At 35.7% G+C, this 22761-nt stretch overlaps 1 protein-coding gene and 1 non-coding gene across 2 annotated transcripts in view; both read right to left on the bottom strand.

The window, feature by feature from the left end:
* The window catches only part of BAZ2B (bromodomain adjacent to zinc finger domain 2B), a 424035-nt gene that overhangs the window by 378630 nt on the left and 22644 nt on the right, over nt 1-22761 (bottom strand). The window lies entirely within an intron of this gene.
* On the bottom strand, nt 5577-5683 carry LOC125174196 (U6 spliceosomal RNA). Its single transcript, XR_007155322.1, has one exon. It is a non-coding gene; the product is annotated as a U6 spliceosomal RNA (small nuclear RNA).

Below are 22761 nucleotides of genomic sequence, written 5' to 3'. Positions count from 1 at the left end.
TATTTAACCAACAATAGCAGAAGCTAGACAACAATGAAAAAATCTACAACTTTTTATGTGAAATACTGGGACCAACAATATTTCAGAATTCGGATTTTTAGGGGGAAGAAGGATGTTAGAAAATTAATATGGTTCATATCCTCCTATACATTACATAGGACTTCCATTAGCACATTTAGCCAACCCCAAGGAATAATGCTTAAGTAGCAAGGTGAAAGGGGTAGATGTTAGGCTCCAGAAGCTTCTACAGAGATATGAAGAGATACATCACAGTAGAGAAGATTGGGCAGAATAATACTAAGTTTGTTTGGAAACTGCAAATTAAATCACCACTTTACATGGTTTTACCCTTTTCTGTATTGTTTATATAAAAAATAAGTAAGTTAGTTTCCAGATCTTTTCTTCTGAAATCCCTCTCCTGCAAAAGTCCATCTCCTACTCCCTGGAGGTCCACTCTTGAAGTGTTTTTGGTCTACAATCCTAGAACTGTATTTTTAAAAATACCTTTTTTGACCTAGATTCAAAATAAGAAATGTATTTTACATTACAATACACAAATCACTTGCTCACACACATAAACACCTGTAATAAAAGTTTCGGTAATAGTTATTATATTATGTGACTAGTACTGGCATTTTCTATTGTTTTATTCAACTTGAAACAATGTGACTTACTAAACTAACTTCATGACACACCAATTGGTAACAACCTGCAGGCTAAAAATGATCTAGAAATTTTCTACGCATGTATACAAATTTTATACAAAAATGTGATAAGACCATACAAATTATATCTTTGTTACATTGTAGCTGACTTTAAGAAAAATTTTATTTAAATTCAAGTTAGATAACATAAATGTAATATTAATTTCAGGTGTAAAATTTAGTGATTCAGCACTCACATATAACACCCAGAGTTCATCACAAGTGTACTCCTTAATCCCTATCACCTATTTAACCCCCCCACCCCCACACCTTTCCTCTGGTAAACCATCAGTTTGTTCTCTATAGTTAAGAGTCTGTTTTTTGGTTTGCCTCTCTCTCTCTTTTTTGCTTTGCTCATTTGTTTATTAAATTCCACATAAGAGTAAAATCATATGGTATTTGTCCTTCTCTGGCTTATTTTGCTTAACACAATACTCTCTAGCTCCATCCATGCTATTGTAAATAGACATTGTAGCTGTCTTTATTCAGTCTTTTTTATACTGTTAATATGTTCTTAGTGTCACTAAGAGCTAAAGCATACCTATATCCTCATTGGCACTTTCTTTACTTGTAATTGCATTCTGGAAGCAATAAATTATTTTCTTGGGGCACCTGGGTGGCTCAGTTAGTTAAGCGTCTGACTCTTGATTTTTGGCTCAGGTCAGGGTCTCATGGTTCGTGGGTTTGAGGCAGTGCAGAGCCTGCTTGGGATGCTCTCTCTCCTTCTCTCTCTATCGCTCTCTCTCAAAAGTAAATAAACATTTAAAAATAAAACAAAGTAAAATAAAACAAAATAAAATATTTTCTAAAACGACTTTCTAAGGGAGTGCCTGATTGGCTCAGTTGGAAGAGCATGAGACTCTTGATCTCAAGGTCATGAATTCAAGCCCCACATTGGGTGTAGACATTATTAGAAAGAAATAATAAACTTTAAAAATAAATAAATAAAATAAAACGGCTTTCCAAGATATAGAACAGAAGTATCCGGTAGAGGGGCGCCTGGGTGGCGCAGTCGGTTAAGCGTCCAACTTCAGCCAGGTCACGATCTCGCGGTCTGTGAGTTCGAGCCCCGTGTCGGGCTCTGGGCTGATGGCTCAGGGCCTGGAGCCTGTTTCCGATTCTGTGTCTCCCTCTCTCTCTGCCCCTCCCCTGTTCATGCTCTGTCTCTCTCTGTCCCAAAAATAAATAAACGTTGAAAAAAAATTAAAAAAAAAAAAAAGAAAAAAAAAAAAGAAGTATCTGGTAGAGTAGTAACCTTCTTATGTCACAGATCAAAGAGATATATTTTCAAACTTCCACAAGAAATCCTATATTTTTATATGGAATTTCCTGTCAAACAGGCCAAGCTGTCTACATCATTCTTACTCACTGAAGTGGAATTTGAGGGTGGAGGTATTATTGCTTGAAAGAGTTATGAGTAATGTCAAAATCTCCCTCCTTTATGCCCCTGCTATGCCCTTTTATGTATGCATGTTAAGCTAGACTGTTTAGTTATTAGTTTTGTTATGTAAATAGTGTCATGAATTTAATCACAGACCTTTATGCTTTTCATAAGAGGTGAGAAATATGAGAAAGTGTTTACATTTTAAGAAGTGCAAATAAAACGTACAAAAATGTCCTACTGCAGCTGTATAATTTTATTAATAATTTCTAGATACCAAGTAAGCTATAATTTTTATTTAGAAAGAATAAGCATCAACCAATTTTAAATGGTAACATTTGGTAACTGACATAATAAACTAAGGTATTGCACTTAAGAATAACAAATAGGGTATGTTTCTTACAACTTTTAACTCTTTGGGTTTTTTTACTTTTTATGTTGAAGTGACTTCAGATTTAATAATAACGTTAGGGGTGCCTGGGTGGCTTGGTCAGTTAAATGCCAGATTTCGGCTCAGGTCATGATCTCACGGTTCATGGGTTTGAGCCCTGCATCAGGCTCTGTGCTGGCAGCTCAGAGCCTGGAGCCTGCTTCAGTTTCTGTATTTCCCTCTCCTTCTGCCCCTCCCCACTTGCATTCTGTCCCTCTCTGTTAAAACTAAATAAACATTTAAAATAATAATAATAATAAAGTTACAAAATAGTACAAACCACTCAGCACCAAGATCTTGGTTTCTAAATATTATTCTTCAATAAAGGGAACAAGGTTCTGGAGAAATAGCCCATTTAGGACAGGGACAAGGAAAATACAAGATAAAAGAGAAGCATGTGGAAATATCAAAAAGCAAGGCAAAGCTCACAAACCAAAAGGATGGGGATATATCAAAAGGCCATAGGAGATCACCAGGATTTCCAGTAGTTAAAGCTGGAACCATTTTGGTGATAGAATAAATAATGTATTAGATTTAACTCAAAGAATGAAATAAATACAGCTGAGTCCATAGAAATATAAATAATAAATAGACAGAAAAGAGTCAAATATCCTTTATAAAGGAATCCAAATGATATAACATAGAAACTATCCTGTCCAGGAGGTGAGGCTTAACCTGCACCCCACCCCAGCCTTTGAGACTGGGCTGGACTTAGTGACTCCCTCCCAAACAGAGTAGGAAAAATTGGAACTTTACAGAGGAGAAACCTGGCAGATACTACCTTAAGATATCAAGGTTTACATCACCAGAGATACCATGTTGATAGTATCTACTCCTGATATGATGTGACAGAAAGGGTACTTCACTTCTGTAGTATTCTAAGAAGCCATAACCCCAGTCTAACCATGAGAAATACATACAAAAAACAAAATTGGGGGATATTCTTAGAAATATTTCTAAGATTATTTCTAAGAAATATTTCTAAGATATTTGAGTTTCCTCAAAACTGTCAATGTCATGAATTTTTTTTTTTTTAAAAGGCTGAGAAACTGTCATAGACCAAAGGAAATTGAACAGAGATGACAAACAAATGCAATGTGGTACACTGGACTGCATCTTTGAATAGAAAAGGGACATTAAGGGGCACCTGGGTGGCTCAGTCTGTTAAGGGCCTGACTCGATTTTGGCTCAGATCATGATCTCATGGTTGGAGAGTTTGAGCCTTGCATTGGGCTCTGCACTGACAGTGTGCAGCCTGCTTAGGATTCTCTCTCTCTCCCCCCAACTCCTCTCTCTGTCCTTCCTCCGCTTGTGCACACGCTTGCTCTGTCTGTCTGTCTCTCTCTCTCTCAAAATACACTTAAAAAAAAAAAGGACATTATGTGATTAAGGTCTGAAGTTTAGAGGAAAATTCATAGAAAACAGGTGAAATCTGAATAAAGTCAGATTCAGGGGTTTAGTTAATAGTAATGAACCAATATTGGTTTCTTAGTTTTCAAAAATGTACCATGGTAATTTAAAATGAAAACTAAAATTGGGTGAAGTGTGTACTATCTTTTAAACTTTTCTGTAACTCTGAAATTATTCCAAAACTTAGAAGTTTATTTTTTAAACAATACAATTTCCATAAACCCTTCTTCATTCAGATTCCCCAAACTTAACATGTGCTTTATCAGTGTCTTTCTCTCCCCTCTACAGACTTTTCTGAATTTGAAAACAAGTTGCAGACATCATTCCCCTTTATAAATATTTCAATGTAGTTCCTCAAAAAGTACATTAATCAAAATAAGGCACTTACCATTAATATAGCACTATCCAATTTACAGACCTTCACATTTTGCCAATTGTTCCACTACTATCTTTTATGACAAAAATAGAATAATAAAATAAAACTAATTTTTTCCATCTTGACCAATGACTCAGCCCAGTGTCATACACCTTATTTAACTGTCATGTCTCTTTAGACTTTGATCTGAAGCAAGTTCCTCATTCTTTGTTTTTCTTGACCTTGACATTTTTTTAAAACAACAGGCCATTTTTGGTGAACTATCCCTCAGTTTGGGTTTAACTGAAGTTTTTTCATGTTTAAATTCAGGTTACATTTTTTTTTATAAGTTCATTTGCATTTTATTTTCTCTTTAAAAATAAAACACACACACGTATACACAGAAGAAAGCAGATCCACTGAAAATGAGAGTGATATCCACTCAGTGCTACTAGCAGGATGGGCCAGGGTTTCCACTTCCATGGTCTAGATGAGAAGGGTTTTGCATTTGTTTGGCTGGGTCAGTTTCACCATTCATCAGGTGTTCCAGGTGAGTCATTCAGTTTTGGTTTCTCTCTGAAAGACCCCCCTTTGGAGGTCGCTGTATGGCCCACATGTGTTTGTTTCTGCTGCCAAGCTGGTCTAATCAGATGACAATATGGCAAAGGCTCCCGCATTTCCAGCTGCCCAGAGTTTCTTTCTTTCTTTTTTTATTTTAATTGCAGTATAGCTAACATACAGTGTTATACAAGTCTCAGGTGTACAATTTAGTGATTCAACGATTCTATACATTACATAGTGCTCATCATAAATGTAGTCTTTAATCCGCATCACCTAGCTCCCTCATTCCCCCACCCACCACACATCTTGGAACCATCAGTTTGTTCTCTATGGTTAAGAGTTTGTTTTTTAGTTTGTCTTTCTCTTTTTCCTTTGCTTCTTTGTTTTGTTTCTTAAATTCTACATATGAGTGAAACCATATGGCATTTGTCTTTCTCTGGCTGACTTATTCCACTTAGCATAAGAATCTCTACCTTCATCCATGTAGTTGCAAATGGCAAGATTTAATTCTTTATTATGGCTGAATATATTCCATTGTATATACATATCACTTCTTTATCCATTCATCTACTGATGGCCACTTGGGCTGCTTCCAAATTTTGGCTATTGTAAATAGTGCTTCAATAAACATAGGGGTACATGTATCCCTCTGAACTAGCATTTTTGTATGTTTTGGGTAAATACCCAGTAGTGTGATTTACAGAGGTAGGGTAGTTCTATTTTTAAATTTTTTTCTTTAACATGGAGAACTTCACAAATTTGAGTGTCATCCTTGTGCGGGAGTGCCATGCTAATCTGCTCTATATCATTCCAATTATAGTACATGCACTGCTGAAGAAAGCACTCTATTTTTAACTTTTTGAAAAACCTCCATGCTGTTTTCCACAGTGGCTGCACCAGTTTGCATTCCCATCAACAGTGCAAGAGGCTTTTTTCTCCATATTCTCACCAGCACTTATTTCTTGTTGATGTCAGCCATTCTAACAGGTGTGAGGTGATATCTCATTGTAGTTCTGATTTGCATTTCCCTGATGAGGAATGATGTTGGCCATCTGTATATCTTCTCTGTAGCAAAGTGTCTTCATGTCTTTTTTAAAAGTTTTTATTTAAATTCCAGTTAATTAACATATAGTATAATATTAGTTTCCTGTGTATAATTTAATGATTCAACACTTACATACAACACTCAGTGCTCATCCTTACAAGTGCACTTTTTTTTTTAACATTTTATTTTGAGAGAGCTAGACAGAGCACAAGTGGGGCAGGGGCAGAGAGAGAAGAGGGGACACAGAATCCTAAGCAGGCTCCAGGCTCTGAGCTGTCAGCACAGAGCCCGACGCAGAGTCTGAACCTACCAACTGCGAGATCATGACCTGAGCTGAAGGTGGACACCCAACTGACTGAGCCACCCAGGTGCCCCAATACAGCAAGTGCACTTCTTAGTCCCCATCACCTTTATAAACACTGGAGTGCTTCGAATTAGTATTTTTGTATTCTCTGGGTAAATACCTAGTAGTACAATTACTGGATCATAGGGTAGTTCTATTTTTAACTTTTTGAGAAACCTCCATACTGTTTTCCACAGTGGTTGCACCAGTTTGCATTCCCACCAATAGTGTAAGAGGGTTCCCCTTTCTCCACATCCTCTCCAAGACCTCTTATTTCTATGCTGTAAATTTTAGCCATTCTGACAAATGGGTAGTGATATCTCATTGAAGTTTTGTTTTTCCCTGATGATGAGTGATGTTGAGCATCTTTTCATGTGTCTGTTGACAATCTGTTTGTCAGATTGTCATGAAGAGAAGAGAAATGTCTCATGTCTTCTGCCCATTTTCTAATTGCATTTTTTGTGTGTTTTGGGTGTTGAGTTGTATCAATTCTTTATATATTTTGCATACAACCTTTTATCATATATTTCATTTACTACTAACCTTTTATCAGATATATCATTTGCAAATATCTTCTTCCATTCTGTAGGTTGTCTCTTAGTTTTGTTGATTATTCCCTTCACTGTGCGGAAGCTTTTTACTTTGATGTAGTCCAACAGTTTGGTTTTGCTTTTGTGTCCCTTGCCTGAGGAGACATATCTAGAAATATGTTGCTATGGATGATGTTAGAGAAATTACTGCTTGTGTTCTCTTTCAAGATTTTTATGACTTCAAGTCTTAAATTTAGGTCCTTAATCCATTTTGAGTTTATTTTTGTGTATGGTGTGAGAAAGTGGTCCATTTTCATGCTTTTGCATGTAGCTGTCCAGTTTTTCCAACACCATTTATTGAAGAGACTATCTCTTTCCCATTGCATATTCTTTCCTCCATTGTTAAGGATTAATTGATCATAGAATTCTGGGACGTGTTACATATTTTGTAATACCACAGAAGTGATATTATGCTCTTCTCAGTACATACTATCAGAATATATTATGTCTATTTGTCCCATCACTAATAATGTTGACAACCTGGTAAAAATGCGGTAAAAATACTGTAAAGTTGCAATTTTTTTCCTTCAGTGATTAGTAAGTGTCTTGTGGGGAGGTATTTTGACACGGTAAAACCACCCTCCTTTGTCAACTCTTCATGTATTAGTGGTAGGATCCATAGATGCTAACTGCTTGAAACATTTCCCAGCTATGTTTACATAGATTGCTTCCATATCAACTCATCTAGCTCTATAAAAAAGCATGATGGCATTTTCATTAAGATTATATTAAAATTATAAATTAAGGAGAACTATCTTTTCATTGGTTCAAATCTAGTTGTGTATCTTTAAGTATATTAAAGATTTATTCAAATAGCTTTTGTATAATTCTTGTTATATTTATTCCTAAGTATTTTATCTTCTTTGTTGGTGTTAAATTGGGGTTTTCCCTAACATTATATCTGCTAACTGATAAGTGGTTGTATATGTAAAGGATTTTAGGTTCTATTGAATTATAATGAATGGTAATTTTATAGCTTAGTGGTTACTGAATTATTTTGTCTGAGTTAGTTTTAATGATTCTCTAGGTCAGTAGTACACAATCTTTTTCTATAAGATGTTAAAATGTTTTCAGCTTTGTTGGGCCAGACCATTTTTACCACAACTCTCCAACCGGGCCAGTGGAAGGAAAAGTAGCTACACACAATACACAAACAAAATGATATGACTAGATTTGGTTACTGGGTTCCTTTACTGATCCCTGCTCTAGGGTTTTCTAGGTATACTACCTTAACTGCAAATAGAGATTGTTGCCTTATTTTCTAACTGTTATGACTCTACTGATTGCTCTGTTTTAATTGCATTGCCTAATATCTCCAATAAAATGTTTAATAGTGTTACTGGATATCCTTGCCCCTTTCTCTCTACCCTTCCTGGCTCATGTTCTCTCTCTCTCAAAAATAAATAAATAAATAAATCGGGGCGCCTGGGTGGCGCAGTCAGTTGGGTGTCCGACTTCAGCCAGGTCACGATCTCACGGTCGGTAAGTTCGAGCCCCGTGTCAGGCTCTGGGCTGATGGCTCGGAGCCTGGAGCCTGTTTCCGATTCTGTGTCTCCCTCTCTCTCTGCCCCTCCCCCGTTCATGCTCTGTCTCTCTCTGTCCCAAAAAAAAAACAAAAAAAAAAAGTTGAGAAAAAAAATAAATAAATAAATAAAATATAAATATATACACACAATATGGCATATTCTATTAATGGGTTTCCTAATATTTAGCCAACCTTGTGTTCCCAGAATAAATCCCACACTTTCATGGTATATTATTTTCTTAATGCACAGGAATTTGTTAAGTAATATTTTATCTATTTATAGTTGATATCAGTCTTTAATTTCTTTTTTGCACTATCTTTAAGAATTGGTATTATTCACTTTCAATGGTCTGGAATAATTTATAGAGCACTAAGACTATTTGGTGTTTAGATATTTCATAAAATATCCTTGTGGAACTATATGGGCCTGGTGCTTTTTTAGAAAGTAGGTCTTTGTTATCTTTCTCTATGTCTTCTACAGAAACTACAGTATCTCAAATGTCAAATGTGTCAGTTTTTTTTTTTTTAAATATTTATTTATTTACTGGGATGGGGTTGGGGAGCAGAGAGAGAGGGAGAGAGACAGTCCCAAGCAGGCTCTGTGCTGTTAGTGCAGAGCCCAATGCAGGGCTTGATCTCACGAAGTGTGAGATCATGACTTGAGCTGAAATCAAGAGTCAGACATTTAACCAACTGAGCCACCCAGGTGCCCCAACAGTTTCAAAAAACCATATTTACCTTGGAAATTACCTTTATCAACTAGGTTTTCAATTGTATTTAAAAAGAGGTTTGCAAAGGAGGTTCTTATAATATTTTTTTAATTGAGCTATAATTCCCATATCATAAAATTTACCTTTTTACACTAATATGCGATAAAGTGTACCCTCCTATCCCAAATTCATATGTTGAATTCATCTAGTACTTCAGAATGTGACTATATTTGGAGACAGGACCTTTAAAGAAGTAATTAAGGTAGAAGGAGGAGATACGGATGGGCCCTAATTCACTATGAATGGTCCTCATCTGAAGAGGAGATTGGACACAGACAACACACAGACCATAAGGTGATCATGTAAGGACACAGTGAGAACACAGCCATCTATGAGCCAAGGAGAGGCCTCAGAATAAGATCGACCATGCTGACACCTTCATCTCAGACCTCTAGCCTCCAGAACTGTGAAAAATAAACTGCATTGTTTAAGTCACCCAGTCTGTGGTATTTGTGATGGCAATCCTAGCAAACTTTTACATAAAATACTCAATTCACATTTATGCAACCATCACCACTGTCTACTTCCAAAACATTTTCATCACATAACCCTGTACCCATTATCTGTAACTCCCAATTTCTGCTTTCCTCAGTCCCTGGCAACCACTAACTCTATTCTCTATCTCCTTACATGTTGATATCCATTTGTCCCAGCACCATTTGTTTTTTATTTTATTTTATTTTTTTAATTTTTATTTTATTTTTATTTTTTATTTATTTTTTTAATATATGAAATTTATTGTCAAATTGGTTTCCATACAACACCCAGTGCTCATCCCAAAAGGTGCCCTCCTCAATACCCATCACCCACCCTCCCCTCCCTCCCACCCCCATCAACCCTCAGTTTGTTCTCAGTTTTTAACAGTCTCCCGTGCTTTGGCTCTCTCCCACTCTAACCTCTTTTTTTTTTTCTTCCTTCCCCTCCCCCATGGGTTTCTGTTAAGTTTCTTAGGATCCACATAAGAGTGAAACCATATGGTATCTGTCTTTCTCTGTATGGCTTATTTCACTTAGCATCACACTCTCCAGTTCCATACACGTTGCTACAAAAGGCCGTATTTCATTTTTTCTCATTGCCACGTAGTATTCCATTGTGTATATAAACCACAATTTCTTTATCCATTCATCAGTTGATGGACATTTAGGCTCTTTCCATAATTTGGCTACTGTTGAGAGCCAGCACCATTTGTTGAAAATAGTTTTCTTTCCCCATTGAGTTTTCTTGGCATCCCTGGTGAAAATAAGCTGACCATAAAGACGTTTATTCTTGTACTTTCAGTTCTATTCCATGGAACTATGTCTGTCTTTATGCCGTTTATTTTTGGTGGGGGAGTGAGGGGTAATAGACATTTTCATCAACTGAAACAGAACTTTTTATCCTCATTTTCTCTTTCATTTTGGAAATTAGTTTTACGTAGTTCAAGTTGCTGTCACTTCTGCATTTCTGTGAACAGGACTGACTGGGGCAGTTTATAAGATTCCTGTATCTTACATAGGATAGAATATCCTCTGCTTTTAGTAAAGAATGATTTCTTTACTGATTGGATCTGGGGGGCAGGGCAACATGAAGGGATTTGCCCTTCTGTTTTTAAAAATATTCTTCTGTCTTGCAGGATCCTAAATTTTCCTCTCCTGCTTTTTTTTCCTTTTAACTATTTAGTTTCCAAAGGGCAATTTCCCATCATTTTTTACCTTTCTTCCCCAAAAGATATGCCTTTCCAAAATTGCTTCCGTGTGTCCTTTACAAACATGTAAGTCCCTTTCCTGTAGTGTGCTCTGATTTATAAGCAAGCTTTTTTTTTTTCAAAACTCCAGTATTTAGGGAAGAACTTCCTTTCCTGAAGGTGATTTTAATCAATCGTAAGCATGTCACTAGCTCCTTTCTTGTTCTGTGCAATTTTTCCCAGACCACCCTTGCTGTGGTGGCTTCCACAGGGGCATGAATGATGGCTTATTATGATTTGATATTCATTTTTCTATTTACAGATAATCTGAAGTTTGAATACTCTCTTTGTTCTAGTTATGTTAAAACATGGGATTATGTATAGTTTTATTTGTTCTTTATTGTTTTTTGGAGGATGTGTATGGAGATTCAGATTCATGCATTTGCGGTTACTTCAGTTATCCAGTCTATCTTTTAATATTTTTGTGAATATTTTGTTTGTTTTTCCTGGATGAAGAACTGTCAGGCTCTTAATGGTCTGAGGTATGTTTACTCTAGTACTGCAACGGTAATACTGCTCCAGGCAATATTGCAACTGACTAATCTTCACTGACTCAATGGTCAATATAGTATAAAGGTAATTACTATAGATACTGTACTCCTACCATGGCATTAAAATAATTCATAAACTATGTGCCATTTAATCAGTAATGACAACTGTAGAAGAAAAACTTGTTAACTAAATGCAAAATAAAACAATGGTCTTACATACAGAAGGAAATTCTTTTAAGGTTCTTTTTCTACTAGAAAATTATTTTTCCTTAAACAGTCAGGTTTAATAAATTACAGGTTTATCATAATGTCTATATAAGAGAGCATTTGATTCACAGTCCATACTACTTTTGGATTTTCTTGAGCTTTGCTTACCAGAATACAGCCCACATGAAAAACCTAATGAACACGATATTAAAAATATCAAATGAAATTACTGTCTCCTTATATCTTAAAGAATGTTTACCTATACTTAATAGAAATTAACCTGGAATTAGTTTTAGTAAAAGATATTTCGTTTTAGTAAAGAGATTTTTTTTTTAAGTTTATTTATTTTGAAAGACAAAGAATGAGTGGGGGAGTGGCAGAGAAAGGCAGAGAGAGAATCCTAAGCAGGCTCTATGCTGTCAGCATAGGCCCAACGCAGGGCTTGATCTCATGGAACCATGGATCATGACCTAAGCTGAAACCAAAAGTCAGATGCTTAACTGACTGAGCCACCCAGGTGCCCCAATAAAGAGGTTTCTTTAAATTACTGTGACTTACTATTTTTATTCTTGGAGCTGCAACAGCATTACTTAGGTGTTATTATACTAATTTTACTTTACATAGGAGTTAGAACTGATTACTGGGAATTTGAAACTATTCAGGTTCTATTAGTTAAACAATATGTGATCTTAGGTAAATAACTTTGCTTCTCTCAACCGTTGTTTTTTTCATATGAAATACGTAATTATTTGATAATATCTATTATGAGAGGTTGTGAAAGGTTTAATTAGTGTTTCCAAAATCCTTTAAATATTCAAATGAAAAAGAGTCAATGCAAATTACCAATAATTATCAGTTTGGCTAGTACACATTACTCCACTAACCACCATTGCCAGAACACTCATTGCGGTATCTTAGGGAACTAAGTATATCTCCCAAAAACCTACTACTCCCCTCAATATAAAACGATTTTACTTTTTTTTTCTTCCTTGTTTTATTTTCAAATTTTTAGTTAAATTCCAGTTAGTTAACATTCAGTGCAATATTGGTTTCAGGAGTAGAATTCAGGGATTCATCACTTACATACAACATCCAGTGCTCATCCTAACAAGTGCCCTCCTTAAATGCCATCACCCATCTAGCCCATCCCCTACCATCCCCTCCATCAACTCTCATTTTGTTCTCTATTTTTAAGAGTCTTTTATGTTTGTTTCCCTCATTCTTTTTTCCTTTTTTTCCTTCCCATATGTTCATCTGTTTTGTTTCTTAAATTCCACATATGAGGGAAATCATATGGTATTTGTCTTTCTCTGACTGACTTATTTCACTTAGCATAATACACTCTAGCTCCATCCATGTTGTTACAAATTGAAAGATTTCATTCTTTCTCGTAAAATCATTTTACTAATAGGTATTGCTGTACCATACATATAAGAACATTTAGCCCTTTTATCAAATACTATACATGGTATACTATTATAAAGTCTTTTTCTTTTTAACATAATAATATTTTATGGGGACCTGGGTGGCTCTATCAGTTGAGGATCTGACTCTTGATTTCAGCTTGGGTCATGATCCCAGGGTGCTGGGATCAAGCCCCATGTCAGGCTCCACACTGAGCGTGAGGCCTGCTTAAGATTCTCTCTTTTTCCCCACCTCTGTCCCCTCCCCTGCTCATGTGGGCATTCTCTCTCTGAAATATAAATAAATAAGTAAATAAATAAATAAATAAATAAATAAATAAATAAATATTTTAATAGGAGCTACTGCTACTTCACGTAATAAAAATAATTAGTCTGGGCGCCTGGGTGGCTCAGTCAGTTAAGCATCCGACTTCAGCTCAGGTCATGATCTCACGGTTTGTGGGTTTGAGCCCCACATCGGGCTCTGTGCTTACAGCTCAGAGCCTGGAACCTGCTCCAGATTCTGTGTCTCCCTCTCTGCTCCTCCCCTACTTGCACTCTGTCTCTCCCTCTCTCAAAAATAAACAAACATTTAAAAATAAATAAATAAATAAATACATAAATAAATAAATAAAAATAAAATTAGTCCTTTGCACCATATTTCCATATAACAGTGAGTTGACTTTTAATATTGCCCTGAATCAATGTTTTCTTTCTTAATAGCTCTTGGAATCAAAAATTTTCTATTCAGGAGTGCCTACGTGGCTAAGTCAGTTGAGCATCCGACTTCAGCTTAGGTCATGATCACATAGTTCTTGGGTTCTAACCCTGTGTCGGGCTCTGTGCTGACAGCTCAGAGCCTGGAGCCTGCTTCAGATTGTGTCTTCCTCTCTCTCTGCCCTTCCACTGTTCATGCTCTGTTTGTCTCTCTCTCTGTCTCTCTTGTTCTCAAAAATAAACTTTAAAAAAATTTTTCAATAAAATTTTTCTATCCATATTATAATAGTATCCAAAAGTACTAACAATAATTTTTATATTTCTAATGAGTATAATCATGTCTTACACAATTAGTGTCTTAAACTGAAGATTTCTCAGCAACAATATTTACTCTACCTGTCCAAAACATATTTAGTGAATATACACTACTATCATATAATTACCACTTAACTATTTTAAGCAACTTACAAAAAACAAAATCCCAAAACTTCCTTGTTTGCTCCTTTGTTTAACATTTAAATGAGTCTGGCTCTGTGCTGAGTGTGAAGCCTGCTTGAGATTCTTCCTTTCTCTCTCCCTCTTCCCTTCTCCCCTGCTTGAGCTCTCTCTCTCTCTCTCTCTTTCTCTCTCTCTAAAATAAAAAAACCAAAACATTTACTGAGTGCCCATGGTTTACAAATACGGTCTCTAGTTATCTCAGATATTAGAAATAGCATGTGGTGACAGAGCAAGGAATACAGGATGGAGTTAGACATACCCAGTAGCCTCAGAAGGGACAATGACACACAACTGAAGAACAAGTATCCCTTGTTAAACTGAGCATGCCATTCCAAAGGACATTGTTGGATCTTATAGATTGAATCAATATTTAAGTTGGCCCAAGCACATCACTATTAAAAGGCCATGATTAGAAACAAAACCCTGAATTCTCATTCTTCATGGAACTTAGAATAAATGTCAGTGGATGAAAATCTAATATTTTGTCTCTGTGCTTTGATTATTCAGTCACCCCAAATATAGCTTCTCACTTACATGTATTTTTTAAATTTTTTGTTTATTTATTTCTGAGAGAGACAGAGAGAGAGAGAAAGCAAGTAGGAAAGGGGCAGAGAGAGGAGACAGAATCCAAACCAGGCTCTAGGCTCTGAGCTGTCAGCACAGAGCCCAATGCAGGGCTCAAACTCCTGAACCACAAGATCATGACCTGAGCTGAAGTCAGATGCTTAACCTACTGAGCCAGGTTAAGGTCCCCCTCACTTACATATTTTTTTGAAATTTATTTATTTTGAGAGAAGAAAGTGTGAGTTGGGGAAGGGCAGAGATGGGAGACAGAATCTCAAGCAACTTGGTGCTTGACCTCAGGAACCGTAGAATCATAACCAGAGCTGGAATCAAGAGTTGGATGCTTAACCAACTGATCCACCCAGGCACCCCTCACTTCTATTTGAATCCTATCCCTATGGCGGGTTCCAGTTGTAATACCACATCCAAAAATACTCCAATGGATTTTATTCATCCTGTATTGCATTGCATCGTATGAATTTAGAATTCCTCCAACCTATGTATTGATCTTAGTTACTTATCTCCACTATAGGAGTCCATAGTCCTGGGGCTTTTACTCATATGGCGTTACAATACAAATGCCTTACTGGTAGAAAAGGTCAAACATGTAAGAATCCTTCGAAATTGTTAAAAAATTAAAAATGGGAAGTAATGAAAATGTTACCACCTTCACATTTTCTGACTCTGAAATATATAAGCTGTCAATACTATTTCTCATTGCTAGTATAAATAACTGAATCAAGTTATCCTAATAAAATTTTGAAAGTGTTTAAAACAGGAAACTAAAAAAATAATAAAAAACAGGAAACTATTTTAAGATACTTTTAAAATATTAATGAAAAGCATACTGAATGTCTATGCTAAATTATGAAACTACACCACACCGAATATGAGCATAAAGTTTTCAAATTCTGTCTTACCAACTGCCTCAAAATAATGAATTTATTTTAAATAAGTCACAAATATAAGCAATCCTAGAAGAGTTGGCTATTCACTTTTTAGATAAATGTTCTTCTAAAAAGCCTTGAGAATTTGACATTAATACTGTATTTCTTTCTCATATTTTAACATCTATGAAAATTTCAAGGACACATACAAAGTTTTATTCATATATTTTTGAAAAGTCTGTCTTTTGTATTTAAAAACAAGGAGCGGAAGGTACATGCTTCCAGTTATGGAATGAATTAAGTCACAGGGATGAAAGAGAATATAGTTAATGGTATTAACTATATAATAGCATCATATAGTGCCAGTAGCTACATTTGTGGTAAGCATTGAATAATGTATAGAGTTACCAAATCACTATGTTGTGCACCTGAAACTAATGCAACAGTGTATGCCAACTCTATTTTTTTTTAATTTTTTTAATGTTTATTTATTTCTGAGACAGAGAAAGACAGAGCATGAACGAAGGAGGGTCAGAGAGAGGCAGACACAGAATCTGAAGCAGACTCCAGGCTCTGAGCTGTCAGTACAGAGCTCAACGCGGGGCTCAAACTCACAAACCGTGAGATCATGACCTGAGCTGAAGTCGGTCGCTCAACCAACTGAGCCACCCAGGTGCCCTCTACTTTAATAAACAAACAAATAAAGAAATAAAGTGAAAATACTGTACAGTTCTCCCAAGAAGAAAGGAAAAGAAGCAATAGTGCGTCTGAAAAAAAAAATCAATCCATAATAATGGCTTTTTAGAAGAAATTTAGAGTATGAACTGTATCTTCAGTTCTATTTAAAAGACTTTTTTAAAAGACTGTTTAAAAAAAACAATTTCCTGTTTTAAACACTTTCAAAATTTTATTAGGATAACTTGTTTAGTGATTTATACTATCAGTGAGAGATAGTATTGACAGCTTATATATTTCCGAATCAAGAGAAAATGTGAAAGTGGTCACATTTTAATTACTTCCCATTTTTAATTTTTTAACAATTAAAAGACTTTTTAAATAGAAAATATTTCAAGTCTATTTAAAATACTTCTTCAATCTATAAAAATTTTAAATGTCAATTTCTTCCTTTTAAATTATAGAAAGATACCATAAGTAACTCAATGAGTTGCTATTCAAACATGTAGAATATAAATATTTGAATAATTTTATTTTATCTTATTTGCTATTAAACTCAACAATTTATTTGTAGACGGCAATTTCTACCATAAACACTAATCATTTAAATCAACTAATCATTTTGCAACAACATGGACGGAGCTATAGAGTATAATGCAAAATAAAGTCAGTTAGAGAAAGATAAATACCACATGATTTCACTCATATGTGGACTTCAAAGAACAAAACAAATGAGCAACAACAACAACAACAAAAAGAAACAAAGCAAAAAATGCTCTTAACTATAGAGAACAAACTGATGATTACCAGAAGGTAGCTGGGTTTGGGGATGAGTGAAATAGGTGAAGGGGATTAAGAGTACATTTATTATTATGAGCACTGAGTAACGTATAGAATTGTTAAATCACTCTACTGTAACCTGAAACTAATGTAACACTGCATGTTATACATACTGGAATTAAAATTTTAAAAAAATAATAAATAATAAAGTCTGGCAACTCAAAGATACTACTTTCCTAATATCAGGCATGCAATTTGCAAAGCAATTATAAAAGAGTAAATTCTATGAATTATAAATACCACTTCTAATTTTTTATACTATTTATTTTCTATTACTAGTACTTATTACCACTTATTTTATAACATCTTATTTAGTTACCTGGGCTGCTATAACAATATCACAGACAACATATCTCTCTCTCAGTTCTGGAGGCTGGGAAGTCCAAGATGAAGGTAACTGGTGAGGCTCCACTTCCTGGTTTATAGACTGCTGTCTTATTGTGTATTCACATTGCTCTCTCCTTCTTCTTACAAGGGTACTAATCCAATTATGAGGGTCCCACCATAGTAACACAGACTAAACCTGTTTATTTCCCAAAGTTCCCACCACTAATATCATCACTTTGGGGATTAGGGTTTCAATATATGAATTTGGGGCGAGGGGTGGGGAAACATGTTTATTTCAATGCATAACACTAATGGACAGGATGAAAAGTTTCTCAATCTCATAAAGTGTTACAGTCTAATATTTCTTAGAAAAACTATGTTCAAGTAGAATTTATATTACCTATATATATTCTATGTGTTACATAGATTTCATGGTTAAACACGATTTAATCATGAAAAATGTTTGGGCAAATTTAACTGGCAAACAAAGTTTGATTAAAGAAAAATACTACAGGGGTGCCTGGCTGGCTTGGTCGGTTGAATGTTTGACTCTTGATTTTGGCTCAGGTCATGATCCCATGGTTGTGGGATCGGGCTCGGCGCTGCTGAGTGCATCGGGGGTGCATCGGGCTTGGCGCTGATCGTGAAGCCTGCTTAGGATTTTCTCTCCCTTCCTTTGCCCCTCACCCCCACTTGTTCACCCTAGCTCTCTAAAATAAAAATAAAAATAAATTACTACAAAACTTCATTTTGATGTGCTAAATAGAGCCATGCTTAGTTTTTAGTAAAATCTACAGAATTAAAACATTTCTAATCAATGGTAATCCAAAAGAATATTATAAGTATTAAAAAAAAAAGAAAAACCAAAAATATTCTATAAATTAAATCTAAATGTGATTAATGTCATAGTCATCAGCCACCATGAAAAAGACACATTATAAAATAAAATTTATGGGGGCGCCTGGGTGGCGCAGTCGGTTAAGCGTCCGACTTCAGCCAGGTCACGATCTCGCGGTCCGTGAGTTCGAGCCCCGCGTCAGGCTCTGGGCTGATGGCTCAGAGCCTGGAGCCTGTTTCCGATTCTCTGTCTCCCTCTCTCTCTGCCCCTCCCCCATTCATGCTCTGTCTCTCTCTGTCCCAAAAATAAATAAACGTTGAAAAAAAAATTAAAAAAATAAAATAAAATAAAAAATAAAACTTATGTACACATCTTACAGTGCAAATATTAAGAGAATGCATTCAGTTACAGATACATAGAATGTTTTTTTTTCAATTTTTTCTCTAATAATTTTTTAAGGATTGATGAAGGTTATTCTAATATATTCCTGAATTAAAAAAAAAAAAAGACCTTATGTTTTAAGTTGGTTTCAGGATTTAAACTGAGAGAGAAGTACAAACATTTCTCATATGTATCCTGTCACCACACATGTATAGCCTTCCCCCATTATCAACATCAGATACCAAAATGGCATACATATATGTACATATATATGTGTGTGTGGGTATACATACATACACACAAATACATACATATATACATACTTTTTTTTTTATTTAAAAAAATTTTTTTTTCTTCAACGTTTTTATTTTTATTTTTGGGACAGAGAGAGACAGAGCATGAACGGGGGAGGGGCAGAGAGAGAGGGAGACACAGAATAGGAAACAGGCTCCAGGCTCTGAGCCATCAGCCCAGAGCCCAACGCAGGGCTCGAACTCACGGACCGCGAGATAGTGACCTGGCTGAAGTCGGACGCTTAACCGACTGCGCCACCCAGGCGCCCCATACTTTTTTTTTTTAAAACCAGGGATGAACCTACATTGACCCCTCACTATTACTCAAAGTCCACCTTAGATTTCATTCTTGCTATGTAAATTCTATGTTTGGACAAAAGCATAGTAACTTATATTTAGCATTATAACATTATACAGAGTATTTCCACTTCCTACAAATCCTCTGTGGTATGCCTATTCATCTCTTCCCAATCCTACTCCTGGCAACCATCAATCTTTTTGTTGACTCCAGTATTGCCTTTTTCAAAATGTCATATACTTGGACATAGCCTTTTCAGAATGGTGGCTTTCACTTAACAATATGCACTTAGGTTTCTTCCATGTCTTTTCATCACTTGAAGCTCATTTACTTTTTAGCTCTGAATAATATTCAATCGCCTGGATGTGCCACAGTTTATTTACCCATTCACCTACTAAAGGACATCTTAGTTTCTTCCAAGAATAAAGCTGCTTTAAACATTCATGTTCAGGTTTTTCAAGGGACAAAAGTTTTCAACTCCTTTGGGTAAATACCAAGTAATGCAACTGCTGGATATTGTGGTTGAGAGTATGTTTCATTTTGTAAAAAAAACATTTTCATTTGTAAGAAACTATCTTCAAATGTGGGTATACCATTTTATATCCTCACCAGCATTATATGAGAGTTCTACTTCCTCATCAGCATTTGGTATTGTCAGTGTTCCGGATTTGGGCTATTCTAATAGGTACACAGTGGTACCTCACTGTTTTAATTTGCAGTTCCCTGATGACATATGATGTGGAACATCTTTTAATATGCTTATTTGCCATCTGTACATCTTCTGTGGTGAAGTGTCTGTTAAGGCCCTTGGTTCATTTTAAAATTAGGTTATTTTCTTATTGCTGAGTTTTAGGTGTTCTTTATATATCTTGGATAACAGTTTTTTATCAGATGTGTCTTTGGCAAATATTTTCTCTCACTCTGTGGCTTGACTTCTCATTATCTTGACTGTCTTTCACAGAGCAGAGGTTTTTTATTTTAATGAAGTCCAGCTTACAATTATTTCTTTCATGGACCATGTTCTTGGTGTTTTATTTAAAAAGGTATAACCAGGGGCACCTGGGTAGCTCAGCTGGTTGAGCGTCCGACTTCAGCTCAGGTCATGATCTCACAGTGTGTGGGTTCAAGCCCCACATCAGGCTCTGTGCTGACCTCTTGCTCAGAGCCTGGAGCCTGCTTCAGATTCTGTGTCTCCTTCTCTCTCTGCCCCTCCCCCGCTCATGCTTTGTCTCACTCTGTTTCTCAAAAATAAATAAATGTAAAAAAAAAAAAATTAAAAAATAAAAATAAAAAGGCATAACCAGGGGTTCCTGGTGGGCTCAACAGGGAGAGCATGCAACTTGATCTCCGGGTTGCTAAGTTCGAGCCCCACAATGGGTGTAGAGATTACTGAAAAATAAAATCTTTTTTTAAAAAAGGCATAACCATATCCAAGGTCTCTAAGTTTTCTCCTGTTTTAGCTTGTGTAGTTGTATAGTCTTGCATTTTATACTAGGCCTATGATCCATTTTGAGCTAATTTTGATGAAGGGTGTAATGTCTACTTAGTTTCATTTTTTTTGGGGGGGGGGCATGTCAATATCCAGTTGGTCCAGCACCATTTGTTGCAGTGACTGTGTCCATCCTGTTGCCTTTGCGACTTTGTCAAAAAACAGTTGACTACAGAGGCACCTGGGTGGCTCAGTCAGCTAAGTGTCTGTTTGACTTTGGCTCAGGTCATGATTTTAAGGTTCTGGAGTTTGATCCCTGCATTGGGCTCTGTACTGACAGCTCAGAGCCTGGCACCTACTTCAGATTCTGTGTCTTCTCTCTCTCTGCCCCTCACCCACTCGCATTCTGTCTCTCTCTTTCTCGAAAATAAACAAACATTAAAAAAACTTAAAAATTTTTTCAAGTTGACTATAAATGTATATGTGTATAAATATATGTAAGTATATACAAACATATACACACATGTAAATATTTACATACATATACATATACATACAAAGGTCTATTTCTGGGCTCCCTATTCTATTCCATTCATCAATGTCTACTCTTTTGCCAACATCACACTACTCTGATTACTTTAGTTATATAGTAAGTCTAAATGTTGGGTAGCCATCAGTTCTCCAACTTTTTTCTTCTCCTCCAATACTGTGTTCGCTATTCTTAATTTTCTGAATAAACTTCAAAATCAGTTTGTCAGCATCTATGAAATGACTTGCTGGGATTTACTGAATGTATAGAACAAGTTGGGAAGTACTGATATCTTGATAATATTGAGTATTTCTATCTATGAACATGAAATTTCTCTCCATTTATTTAGTTCTTCTTTGATTTGTTTACCAGAATTTTAAACTTTTCTTCATACAGATCTTATACATATTTTGTACATTAGCATTATATCCTGGAACTTTACTATAATTGCCTGTTGGTTCCAGGAGGTTTTTTTTTTCCTTTTCAAATTTTCATTTAAATTCTAGTTAGTTAACATAGAGTACAATACTGGTTTCAGTAGGATTCAGTGATTCATCACTTACATACAATGCTTATAACAAGTGCTTCTTTGTATTTCTGTGGTATTGGTTGTGATCTCTCCTTTTTCATTCATGATTTTATTTATTTGGGTCTTTCCTCTTTTCTTTTTGATGAGTCTGGCTAGGGGTTTATCAATTTTATTAATTCTTTTGAAGACTCAGCTCTTAGTTTTGTTGTTTGGTTCTACTGGCTTTTTTGTTTGTTTGTTTGTTTCTATACTGTTTATTTCTGCTCTAATCTCTACTATTTCCCTTCTTCTGCTGGTTTTAGGCTTTATTTGATGTTCCTTTTCCAGCTCCTTTAGGTGTAAGATTAGGTTTTATATTTGAGACATTTCCTGCTTCTTGAGGTAGGCCTCTATTATAATATACTTCCCTCTTAGGACTGCCTTTGCTGTAGCCCAAAGGTTTTGGACTACCGTGTTTGCATTTTCATTTGCTTCCATGTACTTTTAATTTCCTCTTTAATTTCCTGGTTAGCTCATTCATTCTTTAAAATAGGATGTTCTTTAGCCTCCATGTATTTGTGGTCTTTACAAATTTTCTTCTTGTGGTTTGCTTCAAGTTTCAGAGTATTGTATTCTGAAAATATGTATGGAATGGTCTTAATATTTTTGAACTTGTGAGGGCTGATTTGCGATCCCATATGCAATCTATTCTGGAGAATGTTCCATGTGCACTCAAAAAGAATGTGTATTCTGCTGCTTTAGGATGAAATGCTCTGAATATATCTGTTAAGTCCATCTGGTCCAGAGTGTTATTCAAAACCATTGTTTCCTTGTTGATTTTCCTCTTAGGTTATCTGTCCATTGTGGTAAGTGGGGTGCTAAAGTCGATGACTTTCTTTATGTTTGTTATTAATTGACTTATATATTTGGGTGCTCCAATTTGGGGACATAAATATTTACAATTGTTAGATCTTCTTGATGGATAGACCCCTTAATTATGATATAATATCCTTCTTCGTCTCTTGTTACAGTCTTTGCT

Source organism: Prionailurus viverrinus, chromosome C1, assembly GCF_022837055.1.
Source record: "Prionailurus viverrinus isolate Anna chromosome C1, UM_Priviv_1.0, whole genome shotgun sequence".
Lineage (NCBI taxonomy): Eukaryota > Metazoa > Chordata > Mammalia > Carnivora > Felidae > Prionailurus > Prionailurus viverrinus.
The sequence above is the reverse complement of the archived record's forward strand: the minus strand, read 5'-3'. Positions and strand labels throughout refer to the sequence as shown.